We start from the raw sequence: 26561 nt of genomic DNA on the forward strand, positions 1-26561 counted from the left end.
ATTTAAATGCTTATAGTTTTTATATTACATTCACAAATCACTTAAATTTATTTGTATTTTAGGAAATAAAACTTTGGTAAATACATTTCAAGAGGCCCAATAGATCAATTATAGATTTTGTCTCAATATGTATACTTGAATATCACCTTCTACATTTAATCAGTACTTTTCAAGGAATAAAAATAATTTTGATTTAAATGTAGTAAAACATGACTTATTTTGAAATTGTACATTGAAAAAAGTACAAAGTTGGAAGAAGTACTCTTAATGATGTTGCCATATTTTTTTTTCTATAAATGTTCCTGCTTTAAAGCCATTTTCCTGATGACAGAACTTTCCTTCATAATTCATGGAAAGCTTATGAGCCCTACCTCCTACCTTATGTTCTAGGCATTACAGAACATTTTACTCTATATTATGATTTTTAATTTTAATGGAATATAAGAGATTAGAAAAACCCAAGAAAGCATACTAGGTAGGATGAATTTAGATTTCTGTGTATGATATCTGGGTAAAAATATAAAACTTAATAAACACTATATTTAGTTATAAGGATGCACTAATGGGTTTTAATTAGGAGACTGGCTTAGTCAGATTTGCATTATATGCATGTGTGTGGGTATATAAATTATGTATTACTTTGACAGAAGTGGAGAAAATGGAAGATGAATGTGATGTAGGCAAAACTAGGAAAAAGCAAATCAATTAACAGACAGTTACAATAGTCCAAAGAAAGATAATGATAAGGCCTTGACCTATAGGAGTAGCAGAAGGTATGGGAAGGAAACATTTCAAGAGCTGAGTAAGGAATCACATTGGCAGTGCTTGATTGTCAATTGAATGTGGTTTTGTAAGGAAAGAGTATAGAGGGACTATCATATCAATTGTTTGGTAATTAAGGGCCACTGACTGTAAAGTGGAATTAAAGAAGCAAAGTAGGTCTAGGTAGGTAAGCAATGAGGAGTCTGGATTTTGATATAATGATTTTGTGGTACCTGTGCTTTATTCTAGGGTATAGGTCCAAGAAATAGTTGAGTATGTATGAACTTGAAATACTCAGTTAACTGGGAAAGTAGATGACATCACCAAAATACATATAGTTAGAAGAAAATTGCATAGAGAGCCGTAGGTAAAATCAATGCATAATGAATGGGTAAAGGAAAAGGATCCCATGACTCAGCTGGGAAATAAAGAAGTAGAAGAACCAGAAGCTAAGGTAGTAGAGCTCAACGGGAATCTCCAGTAGCAGAAAATCAGTTAATACCTTCAAAGATTAAAAAAAAAAAAAAAGAATCCTTTGAATTTGTCCATATAAAGTAAGTCATTGGTGGCATTTGTTATAGCAGTTTTAATATATAAGTGAGTGGAAATACTCTATTTCAATAGGTGTGAGAAGGAAATAAGAAGTCAGGAAAAGGAAATGGTGATTGTATATGACTTTTTCAAAATGCTTAACTGTGTAGGAAAAGAGAGAGTGGTAGGTAGACAGGAAGTAGGGTGACTATACTTATGTTACTTGGTACATTCTATTTTGCAAGTCTAGATTGATAGATATGCATATCAATATGCTTTAAATTTTTTGATAACTGTGTGTATAAACTATCCAAATATTCTTTTTCAGTTATCAGTAAAAATGTCACTTAGTCATATTTTAGATATGCTGCATAAGTTGTCATCACTTAATCAAAGTAATAAGTATATCAAAAATAATGAAGTTCAACAAATTGAGTCTTATGCTTGCTATTTCTCAATCATAAGTATAAATGAGACAGAATTCCTGTCTCTTATTAAGGGTTTTTTTCTCAAGTTGGAGGTGGCAGTTACATAATCAAGTAAATTTTAATACTACATTATAAGTGCAATATGTTAAAAAGTGTTATATTCTGTTTGGGGTTCTTGTGGTCAAGGAAGGATTTAAGAGCAAGAGTTAATATAAATTTTGAAAGATGAATAGTTCAGTAGGTAGGCAGTTTTGAAATAGTTTTCCAGATGGAGAGAACAGTTGCCCAGAGGCCCAAAACACCAGGTTGTGCTGGGGTAATTTAAACCATGTGCTCAATACTAGAACCTGAGCACATGTGTGTATGTGTATTTGTATGATGTATGGTTGTGTGGGTGGATAGGAGTTCATGTGTGTAGGAATGAGTGTGGGTTTTGTGTGTTAAAGAGAAGAAAGAAAGGAGGTAGGAAGTGCTGCATCAGAATCTCTAGAGAACAGGACATTTGTCTAACTTGGGAAAAGTAAATACTTAATTGTGCCTTCTCTTAGGTTTTATTTTTAATACTGTATTTTGAAATTTGACACACCATTATGGGTTTTTGAGTTTTTCAAAGTGATTTTGATTTAAAAAGTCTGAGAAACTCTTGTCTATACATCAATATCAGTCCTAGATGTTAGCAGGAATAGGTAGGAGGGGTAGGAGGTAGGGCAGATTTGAAGAAATTATACAGGTAGTATAATTAGAGTATAGTGATTCATTAGATGTAGTAATAAAGCAAAGATGAGAAGAGATAACTCACTTTAGCTTAAGAGATTAGGTGAATGTGATAAAATCAAGAAGAGAATTAATTTAGGCATGAAAACAAGTTTAGATTTAGCATTAGACCTATGTATTAGTGGCCAAAGATCTTTCCAGTTAAAACATCCGGAAGACAGTTGGCTATTCATATCTCAAACTCAGGAGAGGGTTAGATTAGATATACTAATTTGGGAGCAATTACTTTATAATAAAAACCATTAGGACAAATGAAATAGCATGGAGACAAAGTATAGAGTTAGAAGGAAAGACTGTAAATGGCAGTGTAGAGGGTATCAACTGTACTGCAACAAAGAGTAGAGCAAATAAGTAAATTATGAAAGATCATGCAAGAACAAACTTGTCCCAGTTTTCCTGGAACTATCCATGCTTTAATACTGAAAATCTCATGTCTTGGGAATCTCCAAAACTTAACCCCCAGTCCTGGGAAAATTGGAATGGTTGGTCACACTAGAACTAGTGAAGTTGGAATTTGGAAGTAAAAATCCAGAAAATGAATGTATAGCCCAAGGGAAAAAAAATGCTTAGACATTGTATTATCAGGTGGAAGTTGACATTATCAAGAATAAATTGAATCCATAAGGGCACATGTATCATAATTTAGTCTTTGTTGTTTTGCTTTGTTTTTGTTGGTGATTGCCTACTTTTTAAGATGAATATATAATTCACATACCATATACAATTCATCTTGCAAGGTATGCAATTTAGTGGCTTTCACAAAATTGTGCAATTATCACTTCTTTGTAATTTGAGAACATTTTGATCACCCCAAAAAAGAAACCTACTACCCACTAGCAGTCATTTCCCTATTCTCTTTAAAACTCAGTTCCTAGTAACCACTAATCTACTTTTTCTCAATGGATTTGCCCCTTCTGAAAATTTCATATAAATGGAATCATATGATATATGGATTATTTATGTCTGGTTTTATAATTTAGCATGATACTTTCAAGGTTCATCCATGATAATACTCCTTTGTATGCATATACCACATTTTTGTTTATCTGACCATCATTTAAGTGGACCTTTGGATTGTTTCCAATATTTAAGCTATTATATATAAAGCTGCTATTAACATTTATGTATAATTTTTTGAGTAGACATATGTTTTCAGTTCTCTTGAGTATAAACCTCTGAATGAAATTGCTGAGTCATGTGGTAGCTGTATGTTTACATTTTTTTAGGACTATCAAACTGGATTTGAAAGCAGCTGCACTATTTTATGTTGCTACCAACAATGTAAAAGAATTCCAATTTCTCTACATCCTTGTCAATACTTGAATTGTTAGTCTTCTTTGTTATAGCCATTTTTTTTTAATTTTTTAAGGTTTTATTTACTTCTGAGAGAGAGAGAGAGAGAGAGACAGAACGAGTGTGAGCAGGGGAGGGTCAGAGAGAGAGGGAGACACAGAATCTGAAACAGGCTCCAGGCTCTGAGCTAGCTGTCAGCACAGAGCCCGATGCGGGACTTGAACCCACAAGCTGTGAGATCATGACTCGAGCCGAAGTCGGATGCTCAACTGACTGAGCCACCCATGTGCCCCTGTTATAGCCATTCTTGTGAGTGTGAATTATATGAGTGTGTTATCTTATTATGGTTTTGATTTGATTTCTGTAATGAGTAGTGATGTTGGACATCTTTTCATGTGCTCATTATTTATTTATATTTGGTTTCTTTGGAGAAATGTTGATCAAAATCTTTTGTCCATTTTTAATTGAATTATTTGTCTTTATTGTTGAGTTGTAAGAGTTCTTTATATGTAATTGATACCATATCCTCATCAGATAAATGATTTGTAAATATTTGTTCCCATTTAGTGAGTTTTCTTTTTATTTTCTAGATAGTACCTTGAAGCACAAGTTTTTAATTTGATGAAGATCAAGTGATCTATTTTTCCTTTAGTTACTCATGCTTTTGTTGTTGTAGCTAAGAAACTATTGTGAAATCCAAAAATCCTTCTAAAGGTTTTATAGATTTAGCTCTTCTATTTAGGTATCTATTCCATTTTGAGATAACTTTTTGTATATGGTGTAAGGTAGGGATCCAGTTTCATTCTTTGGCCCATTGGATGTCTAGTTGTCAAAAAGTGGTTACAGCAGACATAAACATCTTATTCCTGATCCTAGGAAGAAAGCCTTCAGTCTTTCCCTATTAAATATGATGTTAGTTGTGGAGTGTCAGTAGATGTTTGTTTGTTTGTTTGTTTTTTAAATCAGGTTTAGGAACTTTCTTTCCATTTCTAGAGTGTCAAGTGTCCCTATCATAAAAGGGTATTGGATTTTCTCATTTCTTGAATGAGATTCTGCATTTATTGAAATTTATTGAAATGGCAATGTGCTTTTTGTCCTTTATTTTGTTAACATGGTGTACTGCTTTGATTGATTTTCATGTGTTGAACCAATCTTGCATTCCTGAGGTAAATCCTACTTGGCTATCCATTTTGGGTTTTTTATTTGATTTGCTATTATTTTTTATGATCTTCGTGTATATATTTATAACTAGTACTGGTTTGTAGTTTTCCTGTGATCAAGGGTAATATTGATCTCATAGAATAAATTTGGAAGTATTCCCTATTATTTGATTCAGGAAGAGTTTGTAAAAGATTACTGTAAATTTTTTTCAGATGTTTCAGAATTTACTAGTGAAGCCATCAGCTTCTTTGTGGGAAGCTATTTGATTACCTAATTCTGTTTTATTGGAGTATTTATAATTATCATGTATAAATGTGTAGGAAATTCTCACATCTTCAGAAAAGCTCATATTCAGAAGTCAGTTTTATATAACCCTTGAACCATTCATGATTTGGGGTTATTGATACCTGTGATTTCTAGTTCCTAGAAAATAAATTTAACCGTGTTGTTGTATGCGTGTGTGTGTTCACATGTATGACTGAACAATTTCATCATATAAAAATTACCAGTGTAACCTCAGAGTCTGGGTTCAGTATAGTTAAAGAACCAATCAGATGGTGAGATTCTTTGGTTCAGATTTCTCTGATTCCTTTAGGAAAAAATGAGAAATTTGTTTTGGTATGATTTTTTTAATTAAAAAAACCTTGTTAGTCATATATTTGTACATTCTGTAATTAATTATCAATTTCATTTATTTAGCAAAAAATGGATTTAGGTTCCAGGTAAAAATTCAAATTACTTAATCTCAGGATTTTACTTTGCTATTTTGTATTTGTCCTTTCTACTACTTCTTTTCTAGAAATGATCTCTCTTTGGAGTGGTAATTCACATCCTGGACTGGATCATTGAGCACCATCTGCATTGAAGCTTTTGACATGGGCATGTGTGTTGCACATACTCTTTTTTTCTCCTTCTTCACAGTTTCAGATGAGTCAGCCTTGAATTGACAAGGAGGCTATATCTACACTTTTTTAATAATCATACTTTTTCAGCTCTCAAGGGCATAGTTTTTTTCAGCAATGACAATCTTTGTTCAGATTAATTATAACACAGAGACTTCTGAGGATCAACATGTATGGGATCAGAATGAAAATAATCATGTAAATGTGGTAGCTTATATTTAACCTAATTTTAAAGTTGTGCCTTGGGAATAAAAAATATAATGAGGAAAATATATATTAATACATATACATTTCCCATAATTTATGGGAAATATACATATATCTATATATTTGGTTATATCTTTTTTCATTTCAAAATCACATATCTAACAGTCAACATTATATCATATACTAGATAAAAGAATAAACAGAAGTGTGTCTCTGAAATTATAAACAGTTGGACAGAAGTCCGTGTCACTATGTCAGTATGCCTTTAAGTACTGCATACCAGATGTGAACTTCAGGCTGTGCTTATTAAATTAAGCCTAGAATTCTGTTTTGCCATAGTAGTGAGTTGCAGAAGTTCCATGGATAATGTAGAAAGTTGAGGAGCTCACTGGCAGACTGTATACCACCCCAGATACAACACCATCATGAATATAGTTGATTCCTCTCAAAAACCTGGGAGAGGCCTTGTGAATACTGGAATCTAGCCTGCTTTTTCCTGCTTGACCTGGTCTTGTCCCTCTGCACCTCCTGGGCCATGTGGTGGTCTCTGCTCCTGAAGTTCAGCAGATTTTGTACTCAGTCTTTTCCAAATTCTCTTAAATTCTCAGTTCAGGTGTGATCTATTCCTTCAGTAGAAACCAGTTAAATCAGCTTTGGAAGAGAAGGTAGTATAGAGGAGAGGGGAAGTGAACTTCTTCAACTGATAGAGGCTGAACAGTAGGTGAAGCAGTTTGCTTTCCAATGACTCAGGCTATTCATTCTTCCTTCAACAAATATTTATGTAGTATGTACTGTGTGCAGAGCCCAGTGGCAGGCACTGGATATGATAATGGATAAAGTAGAGTCCTTGTCCTTGTAGAACTTAAGAGTGTGGGAGGAGAGGATCTAAAGAACAAACACAGTTTTTAAAATTCTTCATTTTTAACAAGAGCCTAAACTGAGTCTATGTAGTGTTAGAGAACTACACAGGTGAAACTATTTAGAGAGCGTGTTCGAGGAAGGCTCTGAGAAGAGATGATATTTAGGGAGAGACTTGAAAGATGAAGACTCAGCCTTGTGAAGAGCCTGCAGAAGGGAATTCCAGGCAGAGAGGATGGTATGTGCAGTGTAGCTTAAATGGAAACCAGTGTAGCCTGGTTGGGGGACTAAAAGAAGGCAGAGAAACATAAGGAGGAGGGCAACAGATGAGATTGATAAGACAAGCAAGAGTTCCATCTTAGAGACTCTCAGATCTCCGGATTTTATGTAAAACTATTGAGAAGGCCTTGAAGCAGTTCAAAGAAAGGAGATTCATGATCCAAAGTAGTGTGACAAGTGGGTTGGATGAGGATAAAGGAACCTTAGGAAGCAGTTATTGTGGTTTAGGCAAAACATAATGGTGGCTTGAACTCTGCTGGTGGCAATAGAGATGAAACAAGTGAAATTTAGTGGGTTTGGTGAAATTTAATAGAATTTAATGAAGTTTTGGAAGTGATGAAAAAAAAGAAGGAACTTCTGGCATATAGTGAAGGGAGGAGGCTCCAGGTCATATGTGTAATCTCTGATATGCATAATAGATTGAATGTATTGAATGCATAATGTTTCAGAACATGTTTTCTCATGGAATCTTAAAGAGTCTAATTATATACACAAACATATCTTAAATGGCATATATAAGTGAAGCATTTAGAAATCTCAATTGTATTATTTTAGGTAAATTTGTAGAGAACTTCAAATATTGATGGTAAATAATGATGAAAAGTAAAATTGAGTAAGATGGAAACATTAGACTTTGCCATTTTAAATGTTTGTTCTTTGTGATTTTTTTCACTCTGATAATTTGTTGGGAAAGATTTAATAATTTTGTAGGTGTTCTACACTACAGGAAATAAATATTCTAACATATATACTAGATAAAATATCTTGCTCCTTTTTTTGAAAAATATCTCATTTTTGAGTAAAACTCAGCCAAGAAGAAAGGGATATTTCCATATTCAAAGGATCTTTTAGCTATATATTTTATCATGAATGAAAGTGTTACTCAGAGACAAGCAGCCTCTTCTGTACTATTTTAAGCCATACGTTTATATCAAAATGTGATGAGTTTTACATTTTTGCTGTTTTTTTTTTTGCATGTACAGTAGAGGTGTTCATTATAGTCTGTACTTCTATTACCACCTATAGTAGGGATCATATTGAGCAGGTAATATTAAAAAAATAAAAATTACAAAAAATATGTTTTTGTCCTTTAGAATAAAGTCAGTACAGCCAGTAACTTGGGAATAGAGAATACTAGGAATGCTGACATTTCCAATTCATGGTTATATTGAGGAAGTGACAGATTTTTTTTTTTATTGTGTGGCTTTTATAATTTTAATTCTCTTTATATGATTTTCTGGTTTACACAAATCATTCTATGGCAGTTCATAGAGTCTCATAAAGCCCCTCTTTCTGCTGTAACTATTTTAAGATAATATTGTTTTCATCTCTGTCTAAATGCTCCCAGAAGAAGTTGTCTTCTTCAAATTTTTGGATACTAAAAAAGTTTAGTTCTGTAAGAGTAGACCCATAGTAGTTTTATATGGAATAGTTATTTTTCATGGATCTTAATTAGTCATAAATTACTTTCACCAGTTACCCCTGTTGACGGAACTAGGTCCTCTGTTAATGATGCTCTGAACAGTTTTTATTTTGGTGACCCTACCCTTGGGAAAACCTTGCCCATTGTATGCTATGTATGTCTTTTGTTCCTATGAATATACGGTGTTTTAGCTAAAAGCAATTTGTTCCCTCCTGTATGGAGCATCTGACTAGAATCCTAGTTTTTACTATCTTGTTGATTCTATCAGGAAGCCATTAGGTCACCTTTACCTTAGGCCTAGGGCCAGCCCCATGCTGCTAGCTCAGTGGATCTTTATCTTTTCAGCTTTCTTGGGCCAATCTTAGACCATGTGATACTTGATATTGATATTTTAAGGAGATTTCCTGAAAAACTAAGGTTGTAGAAGCCTAAGCAGACTTTTGTTTGAGTTTATTTAATGTCAGCTTTAACTCAAGTCACATGGTATGAGTAAAAACCAAGTTTGATGATCTGTGCTCCTGGTTTTCTCTCAAAACATGAACTTTGATAGTAAATTGCCCTAGGGTCATTCAGCAGGAAAGGGGCAGATCTAGGTCTAGAATCCAGGTATCTGGATTCATAGTATAGGATGGATTCAAAATATCCAGATGATCTACATGATTAAGAGGAATTTTGCAATTCTTCAGGAAGTAGTGAGTAAATCCTAGCATTCAGGGTTTGAACGAAATATTTTTAGTTCTTGCTCTGGTACTTACTTGATGGGTGACATTGGCCAAATTGTTTACCTTCCTAAATCTTAGTTTTCTCCTCTGGACAATAGGAAGAAAATTGTTTTTAGTTATCTCATGAGAGTTTTTGAGGATGAAACGAGATAAAGTACAGAAGAGAGTTTTGTATAAAGTACCATATAAATATTAATCACATATTCTAAAGTAGCAATGGGGAGGTGCTTGGGTGGCTCAGTGGGTTGAGCATCCCACTCTTGATTTCTGACAGGTCATGATCTTATGGTTCATGAGTTTGAGCCCTGTGTCAGACTCCACACTGATAGTGCAGGGCCTGCTTGGGATTCTCTCTCTCCCCCTCTCTTTCTGCTCCTCCCTGGTTTAAGCATATACTTGCTCACTGTCTCTCTCAAAATGAATAAATAAACTTTTTAAAAAATAAGGTATCAGTGAACAATCTCAACATTATTTATAATTTTGTCCACTTAACAAATATTTACAAGCTCTTACAGTGGCTCATATTGGCACAATTTGAAAAATAATACTTTTTGTCTAATTCAGTCAGAATATAGACTGTGTCTTATCAATTAGTGTTTCTTGTTGAGAGTATTGGGATGCTTTTTAAAATAATACACCATACCTTACACTAGCCCATCTTGTATCAAATGCCCCCTACTGTGGGAAGCCAGGAAATGTGTATTTGGAAAATTTCCCCAAGTTATCCTGATATACTCTCATGATTTAGAACCACTGGTATGTATCACTGAGATGCTCAGTGAAAATGAAGATTAGTTGGGATGAGTGATAGTTGCACAAATCAAAATTAATGTGACTATCTCTGAATATGATCTCTCTTCCAAAACTCGTGTTGAGAGAGAGAATACAAAGGGAAATAAATATTGGCAATATTATTATTAGAAAGCCACTGTGCCTCAAGGCCAAGCCTGGTTACTATGTGAATCACTGCTATTTCTTCTGCTTTTCTACTGAATCTTTTGTCCAGGATGAGAATGAGCTGCCTGTGCCAAGAAAATAGATGGTTCTTGTGCAAAAACAGGAAGCTTATAGCTAAAGGAGAATCTGTACTCACTGGCTATTTCTGCTTTGGATAGAAGGTATTAAATAAAAGGAGAAGATCATGCTCAGGACCTTGGCAATCTATGCAGTGGATTAATGTTTATTTAGTAAAAAAATGATTTTGGTAGAAAATGAATTCACTCATCTATAATGCATATTACAAATATTAAACATTGTGAATGTGTCTAGACTGTCTTTAATGACTTTAGACAGCATCACTAGTAATATATAATTGAGGTCATTGGGTAGACAAATTCAGAACATGACATGCTGAAGCAGACCTTATAAGTCTTATTTAACTCTGGGTAATATTAAATAAAATTTCCATCATTTTCAAATGACCCATATGTGTAGCGTATATTTTTACATTAATTTATTCATTTTTACTCATTAATTTGGACACATTAGAGACTTATAAAACCATTAATGAGATAGAGCTTAGTTAAATTGACAGACAAGTAAACAGTTACTTACAACAAAGTATGATAATAAGGCTATGAAAGAATTTACAGACTGGCATGAAAGCACAGAGAAATCTAACTCAAAATTGGAGATTGGGAAAATATGTTAGAGCTAGTAATACTTGGAATTTTATCATATATATGTTAACAGTTAATTATATGCTAGCTGATCTTTTTCTATAATTCTTTAAAAATATCTTTACTGAGTACAAGCTATGTTTCAAATACTGTGTAAAATTGGAGGATGAAAGGAAGTCTCCCAAAGTAATGTTCAGTATAGGATCTGCTCTCAAGTAGTTTACAATTTAATTGTGGAAGATGAGAGATGGATGGATAGATGGATGAGTGGAGGGATGGATGGATGGATGGATGGGCGGATGGATAGATAAGTTGGTGGCCATACAGGTGTAAAAGGTATATTACAATACAAGTAAATGACAGAAGTCAAGCAAATTATTTAAAAATGTGTATGAAATTTCTTCAAGTGGCCAGGGGAGTATATGGCTGTGTGTGTGTGTGTGTGTGTGTGTGTGTGTGTGTGTGTGTGTGTGTAATTGTGTCTGAGGTGATCTGGAGTCAGGAGAAGCTATGGGGGTGGGGGGAGGAGGACTTTAGCTTTATCTCATGAATGAATTGTAATTAGATAGAAATGAGAGATTAGGACATCCCAGGTTAAGAAAATGACTGGGTGAAAATTCAGAGTGATAATGAAGCAGTCGGGCATAAAGGGCATTGCATATATAATCCAATTGGAGAATCATATTTAACAGAAGAGTCCAAGACTATAACCCATAGAAGAAGGTTGGGGCCAATGGATAAATATTCTTAAAATCTAGACTTTGGAAACTGGTTTTACTCTGAAGGAAGACAAGAAAATATCTGAACCTGGAGCTACCCAGATTGAAAGGAATGCTTTGGGGTAATGAATCTTTCAGAAGTATGAATAATGGATGATAATAGGACATTCCTGGAGAGAAAGAGACCAATTAGTAGATGATTAAAATAAACCAGAAATGGTTAATAATAGTAAGGATAATGATAGTGGTCACAAAAATAAATGGATAAGAAAGACTCTTGGAAGGACAAAGCAGCAGGTTTTGGCAACAAGTGAATGTAGCAGAGAAAGGAACAAGGAAGAGGAAAGACTGAAAGAAATGTCCAAGAATTTGAGCCTGGGAATTACCTTAGGAAAGCTAATGAAAAAGTAAGGAAATGGAAAAGGCATGTGGCTTTAGAGAATCACATTCCCTGTAATATGCATAGCTTTTCTGATTCCTTAGGGAAAGGCATAGGAAAGAAGACTCTGGCACAATGGAGAGAACTTCATACTGGAGCATCAAAAAGGAAAAGAACACACATTTGATTTTCTTTTCTCTCTTTTTTAAAACAATTTATTTTGAAAGAGAGAGAGCATGCTTCTCCACGAGTGAGGAAGGGCAGAGAAAGAGAGAAGGAATCCTGATGTGAGGCCAATGAACCATGAGATCATGGCCTGATCCAAAATCAAGAGTCGGATGCTTAACTGACTGAGCCACCCAGGTGCCCCCATATTTCGATTTTCAGAAATGCTCATCAGCCTTAGTTATGTCTATTTTTAGCTCTTTGCTGGTTCTCTATCAACTGTGGTGACAAAATTAGCTGCAATTTTACTCTATTCTGTTTAAGGCACTTCATGTGCATTTAGCCCTCACAAAACTCTATAAATTACCATTACTATCTTCATTTTACAAGTGAGGAAACTGAGGCATAGATATGTAAATTACTTGCTTATATACTTGCTTCCGTTAATAGTGAAGCCAGCACGGCAAGCCAGGCAGTGTGACTCTAGAGCCTGTGCTCCAGAATTCCTCAGAGGCTGTCTGGTAATCCTTTTCAATCCTTTTGAATGGATCCATTGACCATTATCTCTCTTCTTGCTCAATCCTGGACAATGCTCTGGAGGCATTAGAAGATAAGGATGCCATAGGTTTTACTTGACTTAAAGAATTCACTCTAGGAGGGACTTTGGTGGGTATAATACATAATCAGTGAGTAAGTCACACTTATGTCATCCAAATTCATGGAAGACATAAAATTTGATAGACCTAGGAAAAATGTACAAAATTTGTATCAGTGACTTTTTGCATTTAGGCTTCCTTACATGTGAAAGAAACAGGTTCTTATTTGTTTTGCTTACAGAAAGGGGGTTGATATGTAATTTAAGGATGTGCTACTATAGTACATTAGAAGTATACTAGTCATTTGTTAATAAATTATGGGCTGTCTTGAACATGTTTTCTTTGCTTGCCTCAATTGATTAAAAAATCATTGTTTTCACAATTTCTTTTGTGTCTTATCTCCCTACCTATAGTGTTTACTTCTTGAAGGTAGAGGTAGTTATTTATGAAAGTCTTTGGTCTACCATAATGCATAATACTGTGTTAATCATTGAAACTTGATATAAATTGCTTTCTTTTGACTTGAACTATGGTTTGATTTGAATATCGAGTGCCGATGGACAAATGATTCCAAGATGGAGTCTGTTATCCCCCTTATTGTAAATGGTACACTGAACTGATAAACATTAAAGAGTAGAGAATACGGAGCATCAGGGAAGAGAATGAAAACCTCTTTCATTTGTACTTTTGATTTTTCTCACTGTGCCTTTCCATGCAATTCCAGAGAGCTATTTCCACCATCTGTTATCCTTTGAAGCACTAAAAGTGTTAAAATTCTTGGGCTGGTTTTTTGCAGTGTCATTTACTAGGATGGTTTAGGGGATAGTCTTGGACCGTGTTTATGAGAAAAGTTCAGGCTTGGAAGAAGTATAGCTTTAAGTTATATTTCTCTGTGTATGTATATGAAAATAAAATTTAGGATTTTTGCAGCTAAGATTAGAATGTGTTTAATGTTTTACTTTCAACAAAGTGGAGTCTCATTTGCCACTGTTCTCTCCACAGTGACCAATACAGTATCTTATACATAAAAGCACTCAGGTATTATGTTTTTTGGTGAGTAAAACAACTGAACTCTGTATCACCTTCCATATCTCACTCCACTACACACATGCACAGTCATGCACATGCATCCTTCTTTACTTTCTCTCTTCTGTTTGTGCCATCTCTGTTCTTCCTGTCCTCCAGACAGGAAACCCCTGAGTCATTTTCAACTTTTCCCTTCCTTTTGTTCCCTACATATAATCAGTCATTATGTCCTGTCAGCTCTAATTCTGAATTATCTTTTACATCTGTTCCTTCTTTCCCTTCTCACTGCCATCCTCTTATTTCAGATTCCCCTTCTCTTTGACTTGGGGTTAGAAACCTACTTGGCCTTTCTGCCTCTTGTTTTTTGGTCAGTCTAAAACATCCTGCCCAGCATTGGTCAGGGCAGCTGCCCTCTCAGAGGCCAACGCCCAACCACCCACGAAAAAATTATAGACCCTGCCCTAACTGTCCACTGCCTGTATGTCTTGTCTCCTACAAAGCCTTCTCTCTGTTGTAAGTTTTACAAAATTATGTTACTCCCTACTCACTGAGAATGCTCTCCCCACCTTTTTCCCTACTGGTTTTGGTATGCACTTTTTTCACCCACCATACGTTCAAGTCTCTGTTCACGTGTAATTTTCTTTGAAACTTGCCTGATCAACACCCCTACCAGAATTTCTTCTCCCTCTGAGCTTTGACGCACCTGTCTTCCCCACAGCACGTATCATTTTCAACCTCTTATTTATGCACATGCCTTAGATATGCTGAATTAATGGATCTATTTTAGTTCTTTTTTGTTTTACTAATTCTTGTAGAAGAAAGTCAACAGTTTTTCAGTGGAATTGGACACCAAAATGAAACCACCTGCAACATGCCAGTGTTCTACTCTCTTTCATTAAAACATTAAATTTGGAGGTTAAGTCATATAGGGAAAGGTTCAGTATTGAATGATCAGAACATGAGAACTTCTGTAGTCTTTCTTTCAACATCGGTAAAAGAATTGTGATGCTTTTCTTTTAATAAAATCGCAAATTTTAAAGCTAGTCCAATCAATTCTTCAGTTAAAAGGAAATACGTTTCTGGATGTGATTACCATTAAGAGTGATGTTGCAAAATATACAAGAACAGTGACCACTTGTCATTGCTTTTATGTGTTTTTTTTTTCCCCTAGACTCTTTTGAATGTTGAGATGTGGGCCAAAGGAGCTACATGTTTTTCTTGCACAAATTTTATATTTATAAATTAAACAAAATTTGGGGGCAGTAAGTTGTATATAAATTTTAAGTATAGATGTGAAGCTGCTACTTAATATAGCAAATTATCCTGGGTATACTCTTTTGATATTCTTTCTTGGGACACCTGGGTGGCTTGGTTGCTTGAGCGTCTGACTTTTCAGCTCCAGTAATGATATCCAGCTTGAAAGTTAAAGCCTCACATCCAGCTTTGTGCTAACAGTACAGAGCCTGAAGCCTCCTTTGGATTCTGAGTCTACTTCTCTCGCTGCTCCTCCCCTGCTTGCTCTCTCTGTCTTTCTCTCTGTCAAAATAAACATTAAAAAACATTTTAAAAAGATATCTTTCTTAAATCCCATTTTCATCATATTACTTTTTGATTCAAAATATATTTTGATTTGCTATTGCCTCTCAAGTTAAGCCTAAAATCCCGTGTCTGGGTTTTCTGGCATTTCCTCATCTTTATTCATTTCTATTATCTCTCTCTTACTCACAGGTTTCTGCATGCTTTTAGTAACATGCCAAAACACATAAAAGATATTGATTCTCACCTATTGGTTAATTGATTATAAGTTGCTATTGCTGATCATTTTAACAGCTGTAATTAGAATGTATTAGAAGCAAATTGACTGTATTTATAGTTGACAGTGAATTTCCATTGTATGTTTATCTCTGGAAGAGAAGGGAAAAGAGCCTGAGAAACATCTCTCTGTTCTGAAACTCTAAGTAATTCTTGGAAGAAATAGAGGGAGACACAGAAAGGAAAAATGGGAGGTAAGGTTTGCAAACATACCCAGAAGGAATCAAAATCAATGTTAAGATTATGATCTTTAACAGAATAGGAAGAGAAAAGGAAAGAAAAACTAATGCTGGAGCCACATCACAAGAAATAAGGGTGTTGTCTCTGCCTTGTGCAGAAGCAGTAAATGTACATGTTTCTGAAAAGATATATGAGATTCACAGTGACACTACCTAGGAATTTTACCTGACAATTTTTGGTATACAAACCCCTTGCCACATTAAACCTCAGTTAATTTTCTCCCACAGGAAAAAGACATTATTTTCTATTTCTTTGATTAGCAGTAAATGATGGAGCTTTTATTCAGACCTCTGATGCTAACTGATTATTTTATTTCACTGCACAGGGGTGAGTAGGACACTTTGTAAGTTGAATCCTATAAGATGAGGTGGTAAACCTTCAGTATGTATGTATTTATCCTTCTTCTTCTTCTTCTTCTTCTTCTTCTTCTTCTTCTTCTTCTTCTTCTTCTTCTTCTTCTTCTTCTTCCTCCTCCTCCTCCTCCTCCTCCTCTTCCTCTTCCTCTTCCTCTTCTTCTTTTTCTTCTTTTGCTTCTGCTTCTGCTTCTTTGTCTGCTTCTGCTTCTTATCTATATCATCTATCCATATATAGATTGATGGGGTCCCTATAAAAGTGATGTCTAACATCTGCCACTGCCCACATCCCCCTGCTCTATTCATTCATATTCCCACCCACATCCGGCTTCACGCACTTTACACTCCACTGGTACAGACTTGTAGTTCATCAACACGCAGTGGTGTGCTTAGGAATGGCTTATACTAATTCATGAGAGCCAACTGTTAAATTTTCAAAACCTTTACAAACTGTTTAAACAGTGTTACTATTAAAAAGTAAATTATATATACTTACAACTAGGGCAGGTACATTAAAACAAAGGTAGTAAATACTCAATTATTTGCTACATTATTTCCTAATTATTTGCTACATGTGACTATGCTCTTGAGTTATTCACATCCATTATATCTTCATGTTAGAAATACTGTATGATAGAAATAGTGCAGTGTCATGTTTTTTACCAACTCCATGTTAAAGTTGTTTAAAATCTGCCCTGGTCAGAGTATTTCTGCCATGGAAATTAGCAAACTGTTTATAAGTCAACATTTTCTGTTGTTTATTTTGGAGAAACAATAGTGTATTTATCAGCATAGCACTGCAAACACTCTGTTGGTTCTCTTTCCTGCCTTTGAAAACATTCTCTCCTCTGCGTAGAAGGTCTATCATGTTGCTATTATGTGCATGTGCTCTCTCTCTCTCTCTCTCTCTCACACACACACACACACACACACACACTCACACGATCCATCCAATTAACTACTCTTAATCACTTTAATCGGTGTCACCCCTTTCCAAAGATTTTTTAGGCCTTCCAGATGGAGTTAATCTGTCTGTTTTGTAGTAGTTTTGTAATTTGCATACCTACATTTTAGCATACATCATTTATTACACTTAAGGTTGCTAGATTTATCAAATCAAATTTTGAATTTCAAGGGAGCAATATTTTAGTGTTAGTGTGTCCCATGCAATCTTTGAGGTGTACTTACACTAAGAAATTATTGAGATTTCATCAGAAATTTAACTTTAACTGGGTGTCTTGTTTTCTCTGTAACCCTAACTACTACAGTTACTTTGTTAATGTTCCATCTTCCTAGCACAGAAGTACCGAGTCTTTTTTCTGTGTGTCCATAGTGTCCAACACTGAGAATGACTTACAATAGGACATTTCATTTTAATAAAATATAAACTGTTATTCTGTCTTATTCCTTATCTAACATGTATTTCTACATTTTCTGTTAGATGAAATTAGGAAAAAAACTTGTGGAATTTGAAATTATATGATAAAATACATATTTTATAGAGGTAACTTTAGATGGTCTGTGAGAAATGGTTTGGACAGTGGGCATGGTAGAATTAGGGCAAACAGACAGAAAGCTAAGGCAATGGGCTAGGTGAATGATGATAATACATGAACTAAGGAATTGAGAGTGGCTTGCATTGGGCCAGAGAGCATGGATATAAACACAAATCTGGAGAGAGAGAACAGCTATACATGATCATTGGATATAGATGCTAAATAAGGAGAAAATAGAAGTGACTCTGAAGTTTCTTGCTTAGGCAGTAGAATTCATGGTGGGGCTATTAACTGAGAGAGAAATATAAGATATATAGCAAATCAGAAGTAGTAATTGAGGAGTTTAGTTTGGGACAGGTTAAGTTTGATGTGCTGTGATCAAACATAATATGAAAAAATTTTAGTCAGCACTACAGTATAGGCACTGACAAATAAAATGAGATAGCAACCAATTGTAATGGACAATAACCAGAAACAATCATACAGTGGCACTACTAGCTGAAAGTGCTTTCAACTCGATAAAGATGATCCAATAAGGAATCATAACTATGGATCTGGAACTCAGAAGAGAATTTGGATCTGGAGATTTAGGAGTCCTTGACTCAAAGATGATGTTGATGCTCTGGGAGTAGATGAGATCACCTACAGAGTATTTGGAGAAGACAGTAAATAATGGATCCATAGAGTATAGTAATATTCAGGATGGAAAGGAATAAAAATAGTGAAAAAGACAAAGACAGAGTGATTAGAATCTGTGTATGGTGGAAATGTTGGATTATCTTGCTTCCACTCCAGACTCCACATTTTTTCAGATGAGGCAATTATTGTTTTACAACTGTAGTTGTATAAACCAATGGGCTTCTGTAAAATACTAAGCACCACAAAGATTTGGAGGCTTGACCTTTTGTGCTATGGTAAGACCACCCTTGGACGTATTGGTTGTCCTGTTGGTTGACTGAGGATACAGAATGCCATTATCACTCCAGGAGGATCTGCTAAAACTGAAAACAAAGATATTCAGATGGGAGGAGAGTGTGTTTATTACACAGGGGCTCAAAGTTGATTGCTCTGCAGCCTCTCCAGCCTTAGGCTGTGACAAGAGAAGAAAGGGCCAGGAATAGGAAGTTGCCTGTGGTGTGTCATTGATTGTGTCCTTAGAGGGCTTTTACTGTTGTTATATTTCTCAAACTTGATAATAGGAGCAATTTTGAGTTGATGAGAAAGCATTTGCATTTGAACAGTGAGTTGTTCTCATTCTGTTACTCAAGGAGTTCCTGAGGAAACTGAGACTGCCAGAGTCCATATGGTCTGGAAAAGAACACCACGCTCAAGCTCAAATATGTGTGGGTCAGCAGACTGCTGGGGTTTTTTCTTCTGATTCTGAAAGGTTGCTTAATCATTTGTATTGTTATTGCAAATGTTACAATAATAATTATAAATGATTCTTTGCTTCTTAGGGTGACAAATCTAAATTCTTCCAGTTGACATCAAGATACATGATATCCTGCCTTCAGTAACCCACCCTCCCACATCTAAGTGCCCCCAGATTAGAGCACTGGGTTTACTGGGTCTGAGTCCCTTAGTGTCACATATATATCATGTTGTTTCCTGCTACCATGTCTTTATTTTATCCCTTTCCTTAGAAGTCTGTCCAATTTCTACTTTATCTATCAAGCTGTTTGGAATCCATAGATTTAAATTCATATATCTCAGATTGTTTACTTAGGAAGAATTTTCTAAACTGTGTATACCCATTGACTTGGTAATCCTATTGATAGGAATATTTCTGACATAAATAGGGTGCCAAAATATAGCCATACATATCCAAGGATATTTATTGCAACAAATTGGATACACTTGAATATCCACCAGTAAGAAAATGGCTTAATGAATTATTGCACTGCATTTGGAATCCAGTTGTTAATGCAACAATGTCAAAAGTATGTGCCTAAGCAGAACTGATTCTAATTATTAAGCAATTATTAAACTACTTATAAAGCACAGATACAAGTCTAGCAAAAGGGATCTTAACTCTGAGTAGCTAGATTGCTCACTAGTTTGTAACCAGCTCAGTGTAAGCCCTGTACTTAAAGAGTATGTATAAGCAATGGAAGCATTATGGAAGGATGCACACACCATTGTCAATAGAGGTTCATTAGACAGGTGGGACTGGAGTGGAAGAGGAGGAGACTATTCTACTTGAACACTGCTCTTGTTTGAATTGTCCTAAACATATGTTACTTCTGTAATTGAAATGACTGAAATGGAAAACACTTCTCTAATACAGTGACTAGCACATAATAGGTGCTCGGTATTTGATAATGATTACCATCATTGTTATGAGTGCCTCAAGTTTGATGAACTCTAGAAATTTTCTCTACCAACACCTACCCTGTCCTTTTGACCATGGAAACATTGGTGTGTCCAGTTTAATTATAATATTAAACATTTAACATTATAATATTAAACATGTTTAATTATAATTAAACATTTCATTGCATGCATGAAGCTTCATTCACTATGTCCTTACATGTGTGTGGAGGTTTTCCTTTGGGCCATAAGCATAGTATTTTTTAAAGGCAGAGTCACATTTTATGCTTAACTTACTTTATCACATTGTGTCAGAAAAGTTAATTACAAACAAAATGTTGATAAACACTTATAATCAGTTTATTCTAAATGAATAAGCATTTATAAGTCACAGATTCTTCATTTTTATTTATTTTTATTTTTTATTTTTATTTTTTATGTTCATTTATTTTTGAGAGAGAAAGAGAGAGAAGAGTATGAATGGGGGGGGAAGAGGAGGAGAGAGAGGGAGACAGAGAATTTGAAGCAGGCTCCAGGCTCCAAGCTGTCAGCACAGAGCCCGATGCTGGGCTCAAACACACAAACTGTGAAATCATTACCTGAGCCAAAGTCGGGCGCTCAACCAGCTGAGACACCCAGATGCCCTAAGCCACAGGTTCTTGATTACATTTGGAGGTGGTCATTGATTTATTCATTCAACAGATATATGTTGAGCATTTGCTACATACCAGTCACCAAGAATAAATCTGTCCCGGTCACTTGTTAAATACTGAACAAGACAGATAAGACCTGTCTTATGGAATTTGTATTTTAGTGGGGGAAACACTCAAATAAATTTATATAAATATGCATATATAAATTATATATATATATATATAAATTACTAGATACAATAGAGATTGTGAGGGGGTTAGGGATTTAATGAATAGAGTGCTATGACAGAAAGTTATGGAGAGGCTGACTTTAACACATACACTAGAGATGACCTGTGTGAGAGACATGAAAGCCAATGGACGAGAAGATGCCAGCTATGAAAAGTTAGGACAGTGGTGTCACCAGCAGAAGAGGCAGCAGGCTTCCAAGTAGAAAGGAGCATGTCTGTGGCTCAGGATGACTGCACTCTGAGCGGGGATAGAGAGGTCTGAGGTGATGTTGGGGGAACAGACGTAAGTCAGGTACTTTAGGGTGCAATCAGGACTGGGCTTATTCTAAGTTTGATGGTGATATTCTAAAATAATAACATGTACTAATAATATCAGGCCAGAGTTGTATAAGACTTCATGACATGTACTTTGAAAACAGTTAAGATAGTAACAGAATGTTGTCATATCTAAGAAAGCACATCTAGGAAATCTTTAAAATGCATTTCTGTACAAAATATTACTTGTTGATCTTAAAGAATATTTAAAGAACTAAAATGAATGCAGGAAAACCAAATGGGTCTTTTACAAGGTGAAAATTACCAGCCTCAACTAAATTTATTTTATCTAGGGCTCTCTTCTCTAAGCCATACTGAACAAAATATAGTAACTGCTTTATTTTTATAAATGACTTCCTTTAAACTGCAGACTTTATTTTTGAGATTGCCTAAATACTATGTGAGTCACTTGTCTTTTTATATTAAAAAGAAACCTTAAAAATTTTTAACAACTTTTTATATCAATTTACCCAAACATCTGAATGTGTTTTAAAAAATTTTTAATATACCTTTTATTTTACCATTTACTTGACCAGGTCCTTTGTGAAGTAGCACATTCTAAAACCCAGATATTTTGTACTTTTTTTAGATCATATAAATGACTGTATCTTTTACCAATATCCCCAAAGTTAAGTTTGGTTTATCCAGCATTCATTTCCTTATCAAACATAAGCATATGCTGCTGCATATAAAGCATGTGTTTATGTGAAGGAATCAAAGGTGATATCAACTCATCTGTACCTTCAAGGATGTTCAGTTTAGTAGCAGAGTTTCAGTTTGGTACAAGTGAAAAGTAGAGCCTATTATATGCTACATACAAAAAAACAGGACAAATAAAGTACTAGAGGAATTTAGAGAAGTCATAGATGGAGTGGAAAGTACAAATAAAATATAATGGGAATTTACGGAATGAAGAAATTACTTCTAGCCACCAAAACACTTACAAAGGTATATTAGCCTATTTGTTCTCTTTTACTTTTAAAATTATGTCAAATAGAGAAATTAGAATTTTAGATCTGAAAAAGTTTTAAAGGATTAGCCAATCCAGCCCCATTGCTTGAAACATGACACTGAGGTTCAGAGAGTCATATTAGAGTACTTACCTAGTGTTACTCTGGGAGAGCACAGTAAAAAACTGATGGTTTCCCTGACTGGCAGAGATGAATGCTTCCTACCATTGTGGGAACATAGGTGCTAGTTTACAACAGGAACGTGGTATGTTATCCAGAGAATGTGCTTTAGTCTTTTTTTTTTATTTTTTAATTTTCAAACACATTTTATTCTCAGTGGTCTTCTAAATGGAATTTAAAAGAGCAAGTGCATTTTAAAATCAGATTCTTCTTATCTAAACACACAGAAGGCGGTTAAGGAGAAGTTGGATTTAATAAAATCAGTTGAGATGTGGATTAGTCATAGGGAAAGCTGTTCCTTAATGTTCAGGTGGTTACAACACCAGAATGCTCTGTGAAGAGAGGTTTTTGAGGCCTTATCCCCAACTTTTTAAGAAAACATTATTTTGCCTACAGGTCTCAGATATTAATTTGCCACAAGGTCTCTCAAGGCCTCTTTGTTCTGTGGCTTTATTTAAATTTTTGTTGTTGTTTCCGGTGCTGTGAGGGGAGGGAAAGCTCCAGGTGGAGTCTGTGCTGACGTCTGTTTGTTCTCAAGCCCAAAGTTCATGACATGCAGAATAGAAACAGAAACAGGAGCTGTGCTATTTTGGTGTGATTGGCATCTTGACTTCTTGTTGAATATTTTTTAAATGAGAAGACTTCCTGGGTAGAAATCAATCATAGTGTAAAAGATCTCTGTTTCTTCTTTCTGTCTGTGGTGTAAAAGTACAAAATAACCACAAATTAGCCCATGGTCATGCCCACTTGGAACTTCTAAAGAGTGAAAGTTTTGCTTAAGCTATGGATTGAACCTATATAAACAATTATTCCTTTTCAAGTTTATTATTATTTTTGAATTATTAAGTTTATATAGTTTAGTACATAGGGAATTCTGTCTAAACATTCATTTGATCGAGGGGTGGAGGATTTTTTTTTACAGTTTCTAAAATTGGATTTCTTTTGAAACTTATGGCTCAGATATGCACATCATATATTATTTCAGTTAAATAGTCGCAAACTGACATTGTTTACATTGTCATCAATCAAATTTACACTGTCAAGAGATTTCGATAGTCAGTATTTCCATTGTGATTTCTGGAAGTGCTTTATTTTAAAATGGTCCTTGAAATGACTATAATTCGAGGACATTAAACCAGACAGTGATGTGGGGAATGGTTAGTGATGGTTACAGTTTGCTTTATCGAGATAGCTTGTAGAAGATGGTAACTGGAATTCCCCCAGCTACTTTTGTATGTTTTCATCTCTCTTGTCATTTTTAATATAGAGGATTTACATGGGGAATTAAGTGTTGCTACGTTAAACTTGGATCTTCGAAAAGATAAACCCAAACCATGTGAGGTTTGGTAAAATGTTTTATTAGAAAAAAAGAGGAAACATTTTCAGCAAATACGTGCAGTAGAAACCCTCTTTGCTTTTCACTCTGTCACTTGTTGACATGCCAAGTAAATCAATAGTTCAAGTAATGGCTGTGGAACTGCTGGATGATAGATACTGGCAGGATAAAGATGTTGATAGTAAGTACTTGCCCTCAAGAAGCATAAAATATAAGAAGCAGCATGGTATTGATATGAAACATTTGGATGGACTTCAGACAAGTCATTTGACAATGTCATGAGAATATTTTGTCATGGTCTAAATACAAATTTTTAATTGCACAGGCAGTGGGCTTAGCAGATACCTTCACTCACTTACGGAATCTTACTTTATTTGTAAGCCTTATCTTAATGGTATTTTTTAGACTTAGTTCTCATAATTCTCTACTCTTCCAGGATAATTGCCCAAAAGGCCCTGCCAATATTACAAAGTATTCTTTGAACAAAGGAAAATAAAATGAACCAGAGGGGTAATGCCAATTTTCCTAGTGTAATGATTAGAGATTGTATTTTAATTTTAAACCTATTTAAATGATAATATTATATTTTCTCCCTTGAATTATGTTGCTGGAATGCTTCTATCTCCACAGCTGAGCCATGACACTTATTGCCCAGGGAAAGAGAATGTGGGTACACTCCCTAGTGCAAAAATTTCATTATTCTGCTTTTGTGTCTTAAAGCTGATTTTTTAATTATTGTGTGTAGCAAAGAAATCAGTTAGAAATATAGGCTTTGTTAGAAAGCAATAGATTTTCCAAATTATGTTAGATCCATTAATATATCAAGAAACAGACTCAGATCATAGACTTCCCTTCACTATATAATACTGATACTTTTTTTTGTCATGAGGACTGAGCTCTGGTTCCTTACCCCTCTGGGAAGAAAGGATGTGTGATGTAGGGGAAGTCAACTGAACTATTCTCCAGGTATTATTATGTTCAGAAGCAAAACTCTGAAAGACTGAGCTTATACCTCAAAGGCTCTGTTGAAAATTAAAAAAGGGCGCCTGGGTGGCTTAGTCGGTTGAGCGTCCGACTTTCGCTTAGGTCATGATCTTGCGGTTCGTGGGTTCAAGCCCCGCGTTGGGCTCTGTGCTGACTGCCAGCTCAGAGCCTGGAGCCTGTTTCAGTCTGTGACTCCCTCTCTCTGTGACCTTCCCCTGCTCACGCTGTCTTTCTCTATCTCTCCTAGAGATAAATAAAACATTAAAAAAAAACAATTAAAAAAAAAGAAAATCATTTAATTTAGAAATGATTGTTGCCAAATTGATTTCTAAATTTAAAATTAGCTCCTTAACCATTTCAGCCTCAAACTATATTTTCTTTGAACTTATGTGGATGGAAGTATTAAATTATAAACTCCTATCCTCTTATAGTAATGTTAGATGAATTTAGGCAACCTGCTATATCTCTGGTTTTCGTTTATTCAATATGTAATATGTTATGTGTGTGTGTCTGCGTGTGCACGTGTGTGTAGTGGGTGTGTATTAAATAGTACAGGCTGAGTGGCTTAAACAGTAGAAATTAATTTTTTCATGGTTCTGGAGGCTGAAAGTTCTGCAGTAGGGTTTCCACTAATCAATTACTGGTGTAAGCTCTTTATTGGCTTGTATAACCACCTTCTTGCTCTGTCCTCTCATGGTCTTTCCTTGGTGGATATGCATAGAAAAAGAGAATGAGCTCCCTGGTGTCTCTTCTTATAAGAACACTAATCTTCCAGGATCAGGGCCCCAATATTATGACCTCATTTAAACCCTGCTTAATTCCTTAGAGTCCCTATCTCCAGAGATAGCCACACTGGGGTTCAGAGCTTCAACATGAATTTCAGGGGGCACAAACATTTAGTCCATCATTACTTCAAACCTAAAATTTTGTTTTTAATATATGCCAATCCCATTTTTATTTAATAAGATTGGCTATAAGTAGCATCCAATTCTAAGTTCAAAACCAATTAAAACCTTTCCTCCCAACTAATGCTAAGTGGTAATGTTTTATATATTTAGGTTCTATAATTGTATTATATTTTTTGAATTTATAATGAGCAGAATCACATTTAGAATGGCTTTGGAAAAGAATATACTGGGGAGAATTCAGGGATAACTCAAAAAGTATCATCAGAATCTGAGGCTTTCCTTCATAATCTGTGCTTTTTAAAGTCTTCTCTTAATTGGGTGTGTCTTCTCTGCAACTGTGTATACACACAGCAGAAAATGGTAGATTCAACCCATGAGCTCACATTACCCTCTGCCCCCTGCCATAGTGTCACTGATCACCCAGCTGATATTCAGTGTTCCTGTACATAGGGACTGTGACGGTATGGAACAGAGGCTGCCCCTGGCATGGACCTCTACAGGGACACAGGTAGAATGAATTAGTGCAGACTAATCTGAGACCTACCATGCTGTTGAAGGGGCAGTTCTCAGAGGGGGAAAAAAAAAAAAAAAAAAAAAAAAAAAAAAAAGAATGCTACTTCATAATCTGCCTAATAAAATTGCATTGGGTTTGATTAATTATACAGAGTTCAAATTAATAATGAAATTAGTGTGTAGATCTAAAAATCACTGAGTAAGAACTAATCAGAGGTAGTAATTGGTTTATCATAAAGTTAAAGTTTGTGTATGAAATGACAGATCAGTTTGCTTCAATGTAGTTTTATTGGAATTTTATTTTATTGTTTTAAAATCTGTTTTTAATTTTAATTTTTTATTTTTGAATTAAACTCTGATCGACGTGGAGCTCAAACTTACAACCACAAGATCAAGAAGTCTCATGCTCCACTGACTGAGCCAGCCAGGCACCACTG

At 35.1% G+C, this 26561-nt stretch overlaps 1 protein-coding gene across 2 annotated transcripts in view; it reads left to right on the forward strand.

The window, feature by feature from the left end:
* The window catches only part of RIMS1 (regulating synaptic membrane exocytosis 1), a 477312-nt gene that overhangs the window by 80624 nt on the left and 370127 nt on the right, over positions 1 to 26561 (forward strand). The window lies entirely within an intron of this gene.

Source organism: Hyaena hyaena, unplaced genomic scaffold (genome assembly GCF_003009895.1).
Source record: "Hyaena hyaena isolate Hyena2069 unplaced genomic scaffold, ASM300989v1 scaffold_322, whole genome shotgun sequence".
In the NCBI taxonomy this organism is placed as follows: domain Eukaryota; kingdom Metazoa; phylum Chordata; class Mammalia; order Carnivora; family Hyaenidae; genus Hyaena; species Hyaena hyaena.